We start from the raw sequence: 13,489 nt of genomic DNA, 5'->3' as shown, positions 1-13,489 counted from the left end.
TCTGCTGTCGCTCCCACGGGGAGGAAATGCCTCTTATTCTCTTCACTCCTTTCCTCGAGCTACCCCGCCTCTCCAGAGGAGGAAAAAAGTCAGCGGAGGAACTAACAGCGCGGGGTGGTTATTATTATTTTTTCTTTAAAGGAAATAATGAGAGCGACAACTTTTAAAGCCCCCCCCCCCCCCCCCCCCCCGCGAAGGCCGCCGGCCTCCGGGGCGTCTTCACTCGCGTGCAGAGCTCGCTGGCCCAGAAAGCGCCGGCGCCGCGAGCGCGCCCAGCCCGGGCGTCCTCGGGGATGCGGGCCCTGCGACCTGCGCGGCGGCCTCGCGGCCCAGTTCCTCAAAAGCCGCGGCGGAGAGAGGGAGGGCGGGCGCGAGCGAGCGAGGAAAAGGCGTCCCCCTCCCGGCCCAGGGCCAGCGTTGCGGCCTGCGCCGCGTCCGCCCGAGCCCCCCGCGGCTCCATTGAGAAACTCTTAAAATCAGTTTTTTAAAACTAAAATGCATAAAAAAAACAGCTGATGAGGGACTGGAGAGATGGCATAAGAGTTAAGAGTATATAATGCTCTTCTAGAGGACCCGAGTTTGGTCTCAGCACCCACATCTGACAAGTTACAATGACCTGAAAGTCCAGCTCCAGGGGATTTGATGCCTTGTTCTGGCCTCAGCAGGAGCCTTGCATACATATGCACATATCCATACACAGACACAGGAATAGTGCCCATAACTGAAAATAAATAAAAAACTAATGAAGATCATAGAAAGATAAAATGATGGAGGGACAAAATCCAATAAGCTTTCTCATAATGAAAGTCAAGGTTTTCCGTTAGAAAATATCTTTCTAGTGCTGAGCACAACAGATTAAAAAAATGATCATCACCAAGTCTATCAAAGTGCACACCAAAGAACATCAGAGCCAGAAGGAAGCTCTTAAAAATGTAACCAGCCAAAGAAACAGTAGACACACACAGACCAGGAAGCCACAGTGGCTAACCAGTATACTAGATACTAGAAGACATCAGGAAACTTAGTTCACAATAGAAAGGACTCGCATTTTTACCTAAATCAGTGCTATCCAGACTGTGAGTCAGTGTATAAGCAGAATGGCAGTGCCATCAGACACAGGTCTTGAGCAATTTCCCTCATTTGACTCTCATAGAAAGTAATGGCAGGAAGTCATCCGGTAAGGTGAAGATTTTTTCTTTTTTTAAATTCAACACTAGAAATGTGGGAAAGAGAGAAAATTTGTTTTTGTGAAGGTGACGTCATGAGGCCTTGACTGTACGTTGGAGTTTTGGTGTCCTCAGTACAAAGTGAGCAGGAACTTGGCTCACTACTGGCAAACAAAGTGGAAGAATTCATGATCTGAAGCGTTCCTGAATGGAACATTGCTCTGAGAAGCATTTTATTTTATTTATTTATTATTTTTGTTTTTTGAGACAAGGTTTCTCTGTAGCTTTGTGGCCTGTCCTGGAACTAGCTCTTGTAGACCAGGCTGGCCTCGAACTCACAGAGATCCGCCTGCCTCTGCCTCCCGAGTGCTGGGATTAAAGCCGTGCGCCATCACTGCCAGGCACCTGAAAGGCATTTATAGAGACCTCATAGGTGAGAAAACTCTGATACTTTAAGGAGACAAGGCAGTTGCAATGCAGGCATCCTAGTTCCTGTTCTGTTCTTGTGAAGATATCTTAGCGGAGGCAGGGTTTAGGGCTCACATCTCTAAGGAACAGTCCTCCACTGAGAGGGCTATGGTGAGAACTCAAGCAGGAACTTGAAGCAGAAACCATGGAGGAACAAGCTTCCCGGCTTTCTGGCCGACCCATGCTTAGCTTTTTTTCTTATACGGGTCAGGACCACCCACCTAGAGAATGGTATCACCCTTCCAATGTCAATTAGTAATCAAGGTTATTAACCAAATATTATTGAAGACAAATAAAAAATTAATGAAAACCATAGAAAGACAAAATGATGGCCAGTCTGATATAGGCAACCCCCAAATGAAGCTTCTTCTCAGGTGACTCCAGGCTGTGTCAAGTTGACAATCAAAGCTGAGTAGAACATGGGGGTGTCACTAACTCCAGTAAAACAAAGTCCTCCCAGATTCCTTAGTTCTCCCTAGCACAGTTAGATGAGTTGTGAGCATTCCTAACCATAATAAAAACAAAGAAATTCAACTTCAAGTTGCGATGTGTACCTCTGAAGATGAGAACAGATGGGAGTACGTGAATTAAAACTCTTTTGCACAGAATGTGTTGGTGATTTCTAATCTGATTATCTTAGACAAAGCACACCTCACTGAGTCTATCTATTTCCTTCCATTAGGCTCAGAGTCTAGAAGAAAGACTCCAAAGTATAAAAGTGGCTGTCTCTAGGTGACAGGAGCGACACACAAAGAACTGAGAGGTTTGTTTTTTAAATGATAATTTTTTTTTTCGAGGCAGGGTTTCTCTGTAGCTTTGGTGCCTGTCCAGGAACTAACTCTTGTAGACCAGGCTGGCCTTGAACTCCCAGAGATCCGCCTGCCTCTCCCTCACGAGTGCTGGAATTAAAGGCATGCGGCACCACCACCCGGCATAAATGATAAATTTTAAGAACAATATTTACTTTAGAAAAATACTTGTGAGAGGTATTTTGATATGAATACTGTGGACACATTCATGTAGTGGGGTAAGGATCAGAGCAGAGCTGTCTCCATAGAGGTGCTTTGTGGTCCTTGTTCCATGTGTCTTCCTGGTGGTTCTCAGAACTCCTTCATTGTCCAATCACGACCAGGGAATGCACAGACGCACAGGCTGGAGGATGTGTTCTGATGTAGGTACTACAGGTGTCTCGAGGAAGTTAGGCGTGGTACTTCCCACCGAGGTTTTTGTGGTCTATGACATGAGGGATTCCGGAGGCCCTGTCATATTATGTATGTAGTATATGTCTGTTGTACCTACAGCCTGAAGAAGGGATGTGAAGACATGTGAGCATGGTGGAGCTGGGCACACTGTAGATCAGAGAAGGATCTTTTGGATTGAGTTTGGAAGGATTCTGTATTAGTCTTAATCTCCAGAGATAAGTAGAAATTTCCTCTCTCATATGGGACTGCTGTGTATGTCTGTGACTATAAAAGGTGGTTATTAGACCCACAGGGTAGAGCAGTGGGATATAGCTCATGGGTAGAAGATCTGTCTTCAGTTCTGGAGTTCCCGGTTCAAGCCTTGGTAACCCCTGCTTGCTCTTTTGTTTGGGTTTGGTTTTTTTTTTTTTTTTTTTTGTTTAATTACTATTTCTTTTCTCACAAATCCAAGTTATTGATTATATTCAGTTTTACTTTTCTTTCGTTTATTCTTATTATGGTGCTTGGTAGAACTGGAAGCTACAGGCCAACCCTTGAACATGACATAGAGATGGACAACTGCCTCTTGTCTCTTTCTGTGGTTTGAATGTCCCTCTTATTCTTAGAGTCTAGCTCATATGTTTGTATATTTGGAATTTCTGACTCTATGAAACTCTCAGAGAGTGGTAGGCATTGTGATATACAGTTCTCTAGGCCAGAGAACTTCCCAGGAGCAGATGACAACCACCAACTCTAAAGTCTTTCCATTCTCTTCTTGTCATACACAGTGGTTTGGACATTGGCGGTCAGAACTGGGAGAAATCAGAACCCCCAGGTTTTCTGTCTATGGAGGATGAAACCTGAGCTGCTTCTCCTGCCCCAGTGCCACTGCACATTTCTTTCGACCTCAGATGCCAGAAGCCTGGTCTGCTCTCACTGGTAGGGCAGTGAGAGATTCTGGGGTGTTGTTGGTGCAAAGGTCAACTAGGCACAAAAAACATCTGTGTGACAGCCTATTCTGTCTTCTTGAAAGGAGGAGGGGTTTGTCTGGGCCAAAGCAGGACACAGTTGGCTGGTTCAGGAGCTGAGCCAGGACAGCAGTGTGAAACGGGCTCAGGGCTGCAGGCTGTTTCTTTCCTCTTTCTTGTCCCCATCCCAGGACAGGCCTGGAAGGCTGGAGAGCTGAAGGATACCATCTTGATAGTCATGTCTAGCAGCTTCTAGGGAGCAGGCCTGAGGGGATATAGAGTCTGCATGAAAGAAAAGATGTACCCATGTCTGGCTTGGTTCATTACACACAGTTTCAAACTGTTTTCTTCTATGTTGGACTTCTATTGCCCCAGCCTGTGTGGTCTTGAGTGTTTGTCTTCCTATGCAGAATGTCACTTCCACATGTGAAAGGACAAGAAGAAACTTCTACTGAGACACACTTATGTCAGATAAAGTGAAGTCTATTGGTTGGCTCTCTGGTGGAAAGTGGGTGGGACTAGCTTCCCCAAAGCCTACATGTGAAGTACCTAGAGCTCGCCAATGGCTCCATGCACCAGGTACGAGGTATGAAAACTCCCCATTTTCATTTAGATAACTAGACAGCTAAAAGGTCAGAGTGGTTTCTTAATGAGGAGGGAAAGACTGAAGAAGAGAAGGTACAGGAAGAGGATCAATGTGGTTTTGGTGTCACCAGTACAAAGTGAGCAGGAGCTTGGCTGACTACTGGCAAATAAAGGGGAAGAATTTATGATCTGATGCTCTCCTGTACGGAACATTGCTCTGAGAGGTGTTTTAAGGAGACCTCACAGGTGGGGAAACTCTGAATACTTTAAGGAGACAAGGAAGTTGCAAACACAGGCTTCCTAGTTCCTGCTCTGTTGCTGTGAAGACACCTTCGGGAGAGAAGGGTTTAGGGCTCACATCTCTAAGGAACAGTCCTCCTCTGAAAGGGCTATGGTGAGAACTCAAGCAGGAGCTTGAAGCAGACACCAAGGAGGAACACTATATGCTGGCTTCCTTGCTGACCCAAGCTTAGCTTTTTTGTTTTTTCTTATACAGGACAGGACCATCTATCTAGAGAATGGTATCACCCTTCCAATGTCACTTATCAATCAAGGTGATTCATTAAATATTATTGAAGACAAATAAAAAATTAATGAAAACCATAGAAAGACAAAATGATGGCCAGTCTGATATAGGCAACCCCCAAATGAAGCTTCCTCTCAGTGACTCCAGGCTGTGTCAAGTTGACAATCAAAGCTGAGTAGAACATGGGGGTGTCACTAACTCCAGTAAAACAAAGTCCTCCCAGATTCCTTAGTTCTCCCTAGCACAGTTAGATGAGTTGTGAGCATTCCTAACCATAATAAAAACAAAGGAATTCAACTTAAAGTTGCGATGTATACCTCTGAAGATGAGAACAGATGGGAGTACATGAATTAAAACTCTTTTGCACAGAATGTGTTAATGATTTCTAATCTGATTATCTTAGACAAAGCACATCTCACTGAGTCTATTTCCTTCCATTAGGCTCAGAGTCTAGAAGAAAGAATCCAAAGTATAAAAGTGGCTGTCTCTAGGTGACAGGAGCGACACACAAAGAACTGAGAAGTTTGTTTTTCAAATGATAATTTTTTTTTTTTTTTGGTTTTTCGAGGCAGGGTTTCTCTGTAGCTTTGGTGCCTGTCCCGGAACTAACTCTTGTAGACCATGCTGGCCTCGAACTCCCAGAGATCCACCTGCCTTTGCCTCACGAGTGCTGGGATTAAAGGCGTGTGCCACCACCGCCTGGCTTAAATGATAAATTTTAAGAGCAATATTTACTTTTGAAAAATACTTGTGAGAGGTATTTTGATATGAATACTGTGGACACATTCATGTAGTGGTGTAAGGATCAGAGCAGAGCTTTATGGTTATTGTTCCATGTGTCTTCCTGGTGGTTTTCAGTACTTCTTCATTGTCCAATCACGACCAGGGAATGTACAGACGCACAGGCTGGAGGGTGTGTTCTGATGTAGGTACTACAGGTGTCTCGAGGAAGTTAGGCGTGGTACTTCCCACCGAGGTTTTTGTGGTCTATGACATGAGGGATTCCGGAGGCCCTGTCATATTATGTATGTAGTATATGTCTGTTGTACCTACAGCCTGAAGAAGGGATGTGAAGACATGTGAGCAGGGTGGAGCTGGGCACACTGTAGATCAGAGAGGGATCTTTTGGATTGAGGTTGGTTGAATTCTGTATTAGTCTTAATCTCCAGAGATAAGTAGAAATTTCCTCTCTCATATGGGACTGCTGTGTATGTCTGTGACTATAAAAGGTGGTCAGTAGACCCACAGGGTAGAGCAGTGGGATATAGCTCATGGGTAGAAGATCTGGCTTCGGTTCTGGAGTTCACGGGTTCAAGCCTTGGTATCCCCTGCTTGCTCTTTTGTTTGGGTTTTTTTTTTTTGTTTGTTTAATTACTATTTCTTTTCTCACAAATCCAAGTTATTGATTATATTCAGTTTTACTTTTCTTTCGTTTATTCTCATTATTGTCCTTGATAGAATTGGAAGCTACAGGCCAACCCTTGAACATGACATAGAGATGGACAACTGCCTCCTGTCTCTTTCTGTGGTTTCAATGTCCCTCTTATTCTTAATGTCTAGCTATACGTTTGTATATTTGGAGTTTCTGAGTCTATTAAACTCTCAGACAGTAGGTAGGGTTGTGATGGACAGTTCTCTAGGCCAGAGAAGATAGCTGTACGCAGAGCCAACTTGCCAGGAGCAGATTTTGTTTTCATGTCTTCTTGTCATACTCAGTAGTTTGGTCATTGGTGGTCAGAACTGGGAGAAATCAGAACCCCCAGGTTTTCTGTCTATGGTGGATGAAACCTGAGCTGCTTCTCCTACCCCAGTGCCACTGCACATTTCTTTCGACCTCAGATGCCAGAAGCCTGGTCTGCTCTCACTGGTAGGGCAGTGAGAGATTCTGGGGTGTTGTTGGTGCAAAGGTCAACTAGGCACAAAAAACATCTGTGTGACAGTCTATTCTGTCTTCGTGAAAGGAAGAGGGGTTTGTCTGGGCCAAAGCAGGACACAGTTGGCTGGTTCAGGAGCTGAGCCAGGACAGCAGTGTGAAACGGGCTCAGGGCTGCAGGCTGTTTCTTTCCTCTTTCTTGTCCCCATCCCAGGACAGGCCTGGAAGGCTGGAGAGCTGAAGGATACCATCTTGATAGTAATGTCTAGCAGCTTCTAGGGAGTAGGCCTGAGGGGACCCTGCCTTTTCACTTTACAGGTCTGAGTGTTACCAAAAGAAGGAACATTGTTAGCTAAGTACCATTCCTCCCCAGGGGTAGTAGTACAGGGTTAGGTTATTTGACTGCAGATCAAGAGGTTCGTGAGTTCAAACCCTGTAAAATTCTGTACCTACTGCTTTTGCATATAAACTTGGTGTCAGAATTCCACCTTCTTTTCCTTACCAAGTGATCGGATATAGAGTCTGCCTGAAAGGAAGGATGTACCCAGGTCTGGCTGGTCTACTACACACAGTTTCAAACTGTTTTTTTTCTATGTTTAACGTCTATCTTTTCAGTTTGTGTGGTCTTGAGTGTCTTCCTATTCAGAATGTCACTGCACATGTGAAAAGACAAGGAGAAGAGAATTCTACTGAGACACACTTGTGTCAGATAAAGTGAAGCCTCTTGGTTGACTCTCTGGTGAAAAGTGGGTGGGGCTAGCTTCCCCAAAGCCTACATGTGAAGTACCTTGAGCTCGCCAATGGATCCATGCACTGGGTACTAGGTATGCAAACTCTACATTTTTATTTAGATAACTAGTGGTCAGAGTGGTTTCTTTCTTTTTTTTTCAAGTCAGGCTATTTTTATTTTATTTATTTATTTATTAACGATTTCTGCCTCCTCCTTGCCACCGCCTTCCATTTCCCTCCCCCTCCCCCGATCAAGTCTCCCTCCCTTGTCAGCCCTAAGAGCAATCAGGGTTCCCCTGCCCTGTGGGAGGTCCAAGGACCACCCACCTCCATCCAGGTCTAGTAAGGTGAGCATCCAAACTGCCTAGGCTCCCACAAAGCCAGTACGTGCAGTTGGATCAAAAACCCATTGCCATTGTTCTTGAGTCCTCAGTAGTCCTCATTGTCTGCTATGTTCAGCGAGTCCGGTTTTATCCCATGCTTTTTGAGACCCAGGCCAGCTGGCCTTGGTGAGTTCCTGATAGAACATCCCCATTGTTTCAGTGTATGGGTGCATCCCTCGCAGTCCTGAGTTCCTTGCTTGTGCTCTCTCTCCTTCTGCTCCTGATTTGGACCTTGAGATTTCAGTCTGGTGCTTCAATGTGGGTCTCTGTCTCTGTCTCCTTTCATCGCCTGATGAAGGTTAATATTCAGGAGGATGCTCATAGCAGCATTGTTTGTAATAGCCATAACCTGGAAACAACCTAGATGCCCTTCAATGGAAGAATGGATGAAGAAAGTATGGAATATATACATATTAGAGTACTACTCAGCAGTAAAAAACAATGACTTCTTGAATTTTGCATGCAAATGGACAGAAATAGAAAACACCATCCTGAGTGAGGTAAGCCAGACCCAAAAAGAGGAACATGGGATGTACTCACTCATATTTGGTTTCTAGCCATAAATAAAGGACATTGAGCCTAGAATTCGTGATCCTAGAGAAGCTAAATAAGAAGGTGAACCCAAAGAAAAACATACAGGCATCCTCAGAGTGGTTTCTCAATGAGAAGGGAAAGACTGAAGAAGAGAAGGCTCAGGAAGAGAGTCAGTGTGGTTGGGGACTCTAAAGTTGAGAAGATTACTAAATATTCCCGAAGCCATGTCGAGCTCCCGTGACATCTGATTCAGGAACGAGGGAAGGATGGGCTTTGTCCCTTTGGTGGTGTCGTAGTGATGGGCTCTGACATGAAGAATTTTCACTAAAAAGCAGGGTGCATCCCATGGATCTAGAGGCTGGGAAGGCTGGAGAGGGACTGCCTCTCCGAGGGCCTTCTTGCTGTGTCACGAAGTTCAAGACGTACTTTTAAATTCTGTGTCCTGCAGGTTCACCAAGGAAATTCTAGTTGCTGAACCTTTCTATAGGACTGGTGGTTATTTTTGTAGGGGGGAAGCTACTGCCTTGAGTTTTCATATTGTTTATATTTTGTGATGAGATCTGGGCAGTGGACTTCTTTGGTTAGTTTTATGTCTGATATGAACAGAATAAGTTGGGGCAGACTCAGGATGTGTGAGCTGGGTTGGTTTTAAAGGATGGAGTTGTCTTAGAAGGAAGTCAGGCAGACACGGCAGTGGTGTATGATGGAATTCTAGTCCAAGCCTGGAGCTTAGGGATAGTCTGGAGCTTAGGGATAGTCTGGAGCTTAGGGATAGCCTGGAGCTTAGGGATAGCCTGGAGCTTAGGGATAGTCTGGAGCTTAGGGATAGCCTGGAGCTTAGGGATAGTCTGGAGCTTAGGGATAGTCTGGAGCTTAGGGATAGTCTGGAGCTTAGGGATAGTCTGGAGCTTAGGGATAGCCTGGAGCTTAGGGATAGCCTGGAGCTTAGGGATAGCCTGGACCTTGGAGAGGGTGGGTGAAGGGAAGATGAGATGACTGATCCAGCTAGACCCTAGCACAGGATGTACAATATCTGTCAGGGCAGAGAGGTTGATGTGGGAAGGACCTGGGGATTAGAGGTAGGCAGGGGAGGCCAGAATAGGTTGAGGTACTGGATGAGGGTTCTGGGGAGGATTCATGGAGGGAAGAACTTGAACCCTGTACTAGCTATTCCTTGCCATCAACTTCACTGCACCAGGGATGAACTAGACCCCAACTAGCTGGGTACACCTGTGAGGGCCTTTCTCTTTTTCTTTTAGATTATTTATTTTTAATGTATGAGCATTGATTAATATTTTGCCTGCATGTAACTCTGTGTCAGATGCCCTGGAACTGGAGTTACAGACAGTTGTGAGTGGCCACATGGGTGCAGGGAATTGAAGCCCTGATTTTTCTCTCCAGCCCCGTGTTTTGTGTTTTGCTTAAATGAATCATCTGAAGTGAGAAGACTCACCTTTGATCTGAATCTTTTGACATAGATAATCTAACTTTAATCTAGGATACACCTTCTGCAGGTCAGCCCATCGTGTGGATGGATAGCTGCCTCTCATCTCCTCCTACAAGCTCCATGTCCCTCCTATTCTGATTAAATGTCTCCATGACTCCTGCATATATCTGGTTTCTCTGGTTTCGTTGGGCTCTTAAAGGGAAGGCAAGGACTATGGTGGAAAATTCTTCTGGATTTTCCAGGCTCAGCATCCATACAGACATCTAGGGAACAGAAAGGAAGACCTAACCATAAATCATGTCCCTTCTTGACTGTCTGGTGAACATGGGCTCAGAACAAAGGAGACACATCCGAGAATCAGGTATTCTGTGCGTGGTGGACATTTTCGACAGGAGCTTCTTCCCCTTCCAGAGCCCCCTGCTCTCTTGCTTCATCCTCAGAGGCTAAAGCCCGGCTCAGCTGCTGTACCAGGGAGAGAGGGACCTGCAGTGTTGCTGCTCCAGTGCCTGCTGGGCCCTGTGAGAACCTTGAGTGACAGCCTTGCTCCTCACCACTGCATCACTCAGGAGAGTGGGCCCTTCACACGTCACCTTCCAGCATAGTAGAGACGAACATGCTGAGGGGAGTGCAGGGGATCCCCAACTACAAAAGAGCATGGGGGATATGGCTCACCTCTCATCTGCCATATGGTGGGGTGGGTGAGGGAGAGAAGACCTTCCTCCACCTCTACCCCTCACCTCCTGTGGTGGGCAGGAGAGCTGACCCTGAGGTCATGAGAGTGGGGAATTTGCCCTACGCCACAATCAGGCAGCAGGGAGAGCTGGCCTGTCACTTCCTTGTATGACGTGGTGCATTGGATGAGGGAAATGTGCCCTCCCTCCAACTCATTGCCACCTTGGCATGCAGAAGAGCTGGCCTAAGGGCATGAGATCGGAAGAGCTGGCCCTGTCCCCTGCTGACTGTAGCAATCAGGAGAGCAGGCCATACACCTTCCCTGGGAAAACAGTTTGGCTGTACTGATGGTGAGTACTGTGAGCCTGACCTGAGGGCATGAGAGCAGGAGAACAGGTCCTGTTGATTGCTCCCTGCTGCTTTGCGTGAGCTAAATGGGGCTATGTTGGAGATATGGCCCTCGTGATGATGAGGGAAAACTGACAGGCTGAACCCTGTTACCACCCAGGCCCAGAACCAGGGCTATGAGTTATCCACCCTCAACATCCACCTCATCTGTGAACTGCTGGAGACTGTGAAGAGGCTAGGTCTGCAGATCCAAAGCTACAGGATCTCCATGACACAGGACCACAGCAGGATACCCAGGAGGCGTCCCAGTGAGGACCCAGAATTGATAGGGTAGAAGAAGCCAGAGGCTCTGGGTCTAATGATCCATTTCAATAAACACAAGTAAAGATGTGTGGACTAAGAGGTATACGGTGTGACTCACTGGGCCACAGTACAGCTTCCACACCATGTCGTGGTCTTTTATTGTTTTCTCTCTCTCTCTCTCTCTCTCTCTCTCTCTCTCTGACTCTCTCTCTCTCTCTGCCTATACTTTTAAATTTTGTTTTGCTTTGGGGCTGGAAGGTCTCAAGGACAAAAGGCAGAGATGAGGGGGTGGGGAAATGAGTGACTATGGGATGCAGTATGTGAAACCCACAAAGAACCAGTAAAAAGTAAACAAAACAAACAAACAAACAAGAACCAGGATGACTCAGTCATCAGACAGAGCTCAGAGAATTCCATGCAAGTGAGGGAGGAGGACTGTAGAAGCCATAGGGGTCAGAAGGGTCAAGAACATCAGTAAGTAAGGCCCATAGAATTGACTAAGTAGGGCTCATAGGGGCTCACAGATACTGGAGCAACCATCACAGAGCCTGCCTGGGTCTATGCTAGGGCGTCTGAGTATATGATATGGTAGTTTAGCTGGGGTTTTTGTGGGACTCCTAACAGTGGGAGTGGGGTGTCTCTGACTCTTTCCCCTGCTCTTGGGACTCTTTTTCTCCTACCGGGTTGCCTTGTTCAGCCTTGATATGAGGGTTTGATCCTAGTCTGATTTCCTCGTTATTCCATATTCAGTTAATATCTTTGAAAGTCCTGCTCTTTTCTGAAAGGAAACAGGTTCAGTGGTCTGGGGGAGCAGGGAGGTTGGGGGAGAACTAGGAAGAGTGGAGAAAGGGCAGGCTTCAGTCAGGAGCATTGTATGAGAGAAGAATAAAGAAACAAAGAGATGGACCTAGAGAGTTTCAGAGCTGAGGAAGGAATCTCACCAGTCAGGTCTGGATGCTTCTGGAAAGTAGGTTAAAGAAGACCTGTAATTTAACTTTATAGTCAGAATTTATCACCACACAGATGAAATGTATTAACTGGGTACACTGGTACCAGTGGGGGCATAGCTCAGGGGTAGAGCATTTGACTGCAGATCAAGAGGTCCCTGGTTCAAATCCAGGTGCCCCCTTACTTTTTTGGAATCTGGTTACTGCATCTTAGGCAGGAAGGTCATGAGATTAGAAAGTCTTCATTAGCTGAGGTTTCTGGAATCAGAGCTTCTATGCACCATTTACTTCTGTGGGTTTCATTCTCAGCTACATTATAATCACCCACTAACCCAAAGGCTGGAACCCCCAAAGTACATTAGTACCATTCACTCAGCTGACCTCTGACCTGTGCTGAGTTCTCTCCACCTTCTTGGTTTTCCCATCTGCATTTCTTCCCTCATCCTCACTGGGACAGTGAGTTTTAATTGTCAATATGACACACTGTAGAATCACCTTGGACATAAAGTCTCCATGAAGGATACAGTGTTCAGATCAGGTTCACCTGTGTTCCTGTCAATAGGGGATTGTCTTGATGGTTAAGTCAATTGATGCATGAGAACACAGTACTGTTCCCTAGGCAGGGATCCTGGACAGTGTGAGTGCAGAGAGTGAGCTCAGCACTAATGAGCATGCGTGCATTCATTCTTCTCTACTGTAAGGGGAGATGTGATGTGACTAAGTGTGTAAAGTTCCTGCTGCCTTGACCTCGCTGAAATTGTGACTGTATCCTGAAATTGTGAGCTAATGAAAACCCATTCTTCCCTTACTTGCCTTTTGTCTGGGCATTTTATCATTTTATCCCAGGCTACGGCAGTTTCAGTAGAAAGAACCAATATTTGTGTATAGAACCATGTATGGGAGCTGGCACCACAACTGGGGTGGGCAGTGGGCAATGACCCTGAAGATTGGGGTTAAAGAGCAAGGGGCTTTTCTGCCTTAACTCGAGAAGTCCACTTGTTTCTCCAGAGCTGGGATGCATAGCACACAGCCTCCTGGATTCTAGGCTGATTGATGATCTGGTGGGCACCCTATGGTGGTCATTGGGTGGCACATCTTCTAAATCATCAGGATCTGTTGTGTGGCAGCTATGCTTTGGCTTTTTTTGTTTGTTTTAAGAAATACAGTTGTTTTTGAGCCTATCCTGTAACTAGGTCTTATAGACCAGGCTTGCCTCAAACTCACAGAGATCTGCCTGCCTCTGCCTCTCGAGTGTTTAGATTAAAGGCTTGTTTAACTAGCATCAGACACATCAGCTTTTAAAGTTTCACTCCACAGAGCAACATTCTCACCAAAGTTTCTAACGTTTTACAAACAGCA

The 13,489-nt window shown here is 45.9% G+C and overlaps 1 non-coding gene across 1 annotated transcript; it reads left to right on the top strand.

Annotated features, from left to right (window-relative positions):
* The first annotated feature begins 12,240 nt into the window (after positions 1-12,240).
* On the top strand, positions 12,241-12,312 carry Trnac-gca (transfer RNA cysteine (anticodon GCA)). Its single transcript has one exon. It is a non-coding gene; the product is annotated as a tRNA-Cys (tRNA).
* The last annotated feature ends 1,177 nt before the right edge of the window (positions 12,313-13,489 follow it).

This window comes from Chionomys nivalis, chromosome 1 (assembly GCF_950005125.1).
Source record: "Chionomys nivalis chromosome 1, mChiNiv1.1, whole genome shotgun sequence".
In the NCBI taxonomy this organism is placed as follows: Eukaryota; Metazoa; Chordata; class Mammalia; order Rodentia; family Cricetidae; genus Chionomys; species Chionomys nivalis.
Note: the sequence above shows the minus strand (reverse complement) of the source record. Positions and strands in the feature narration are given on the sequence as shown.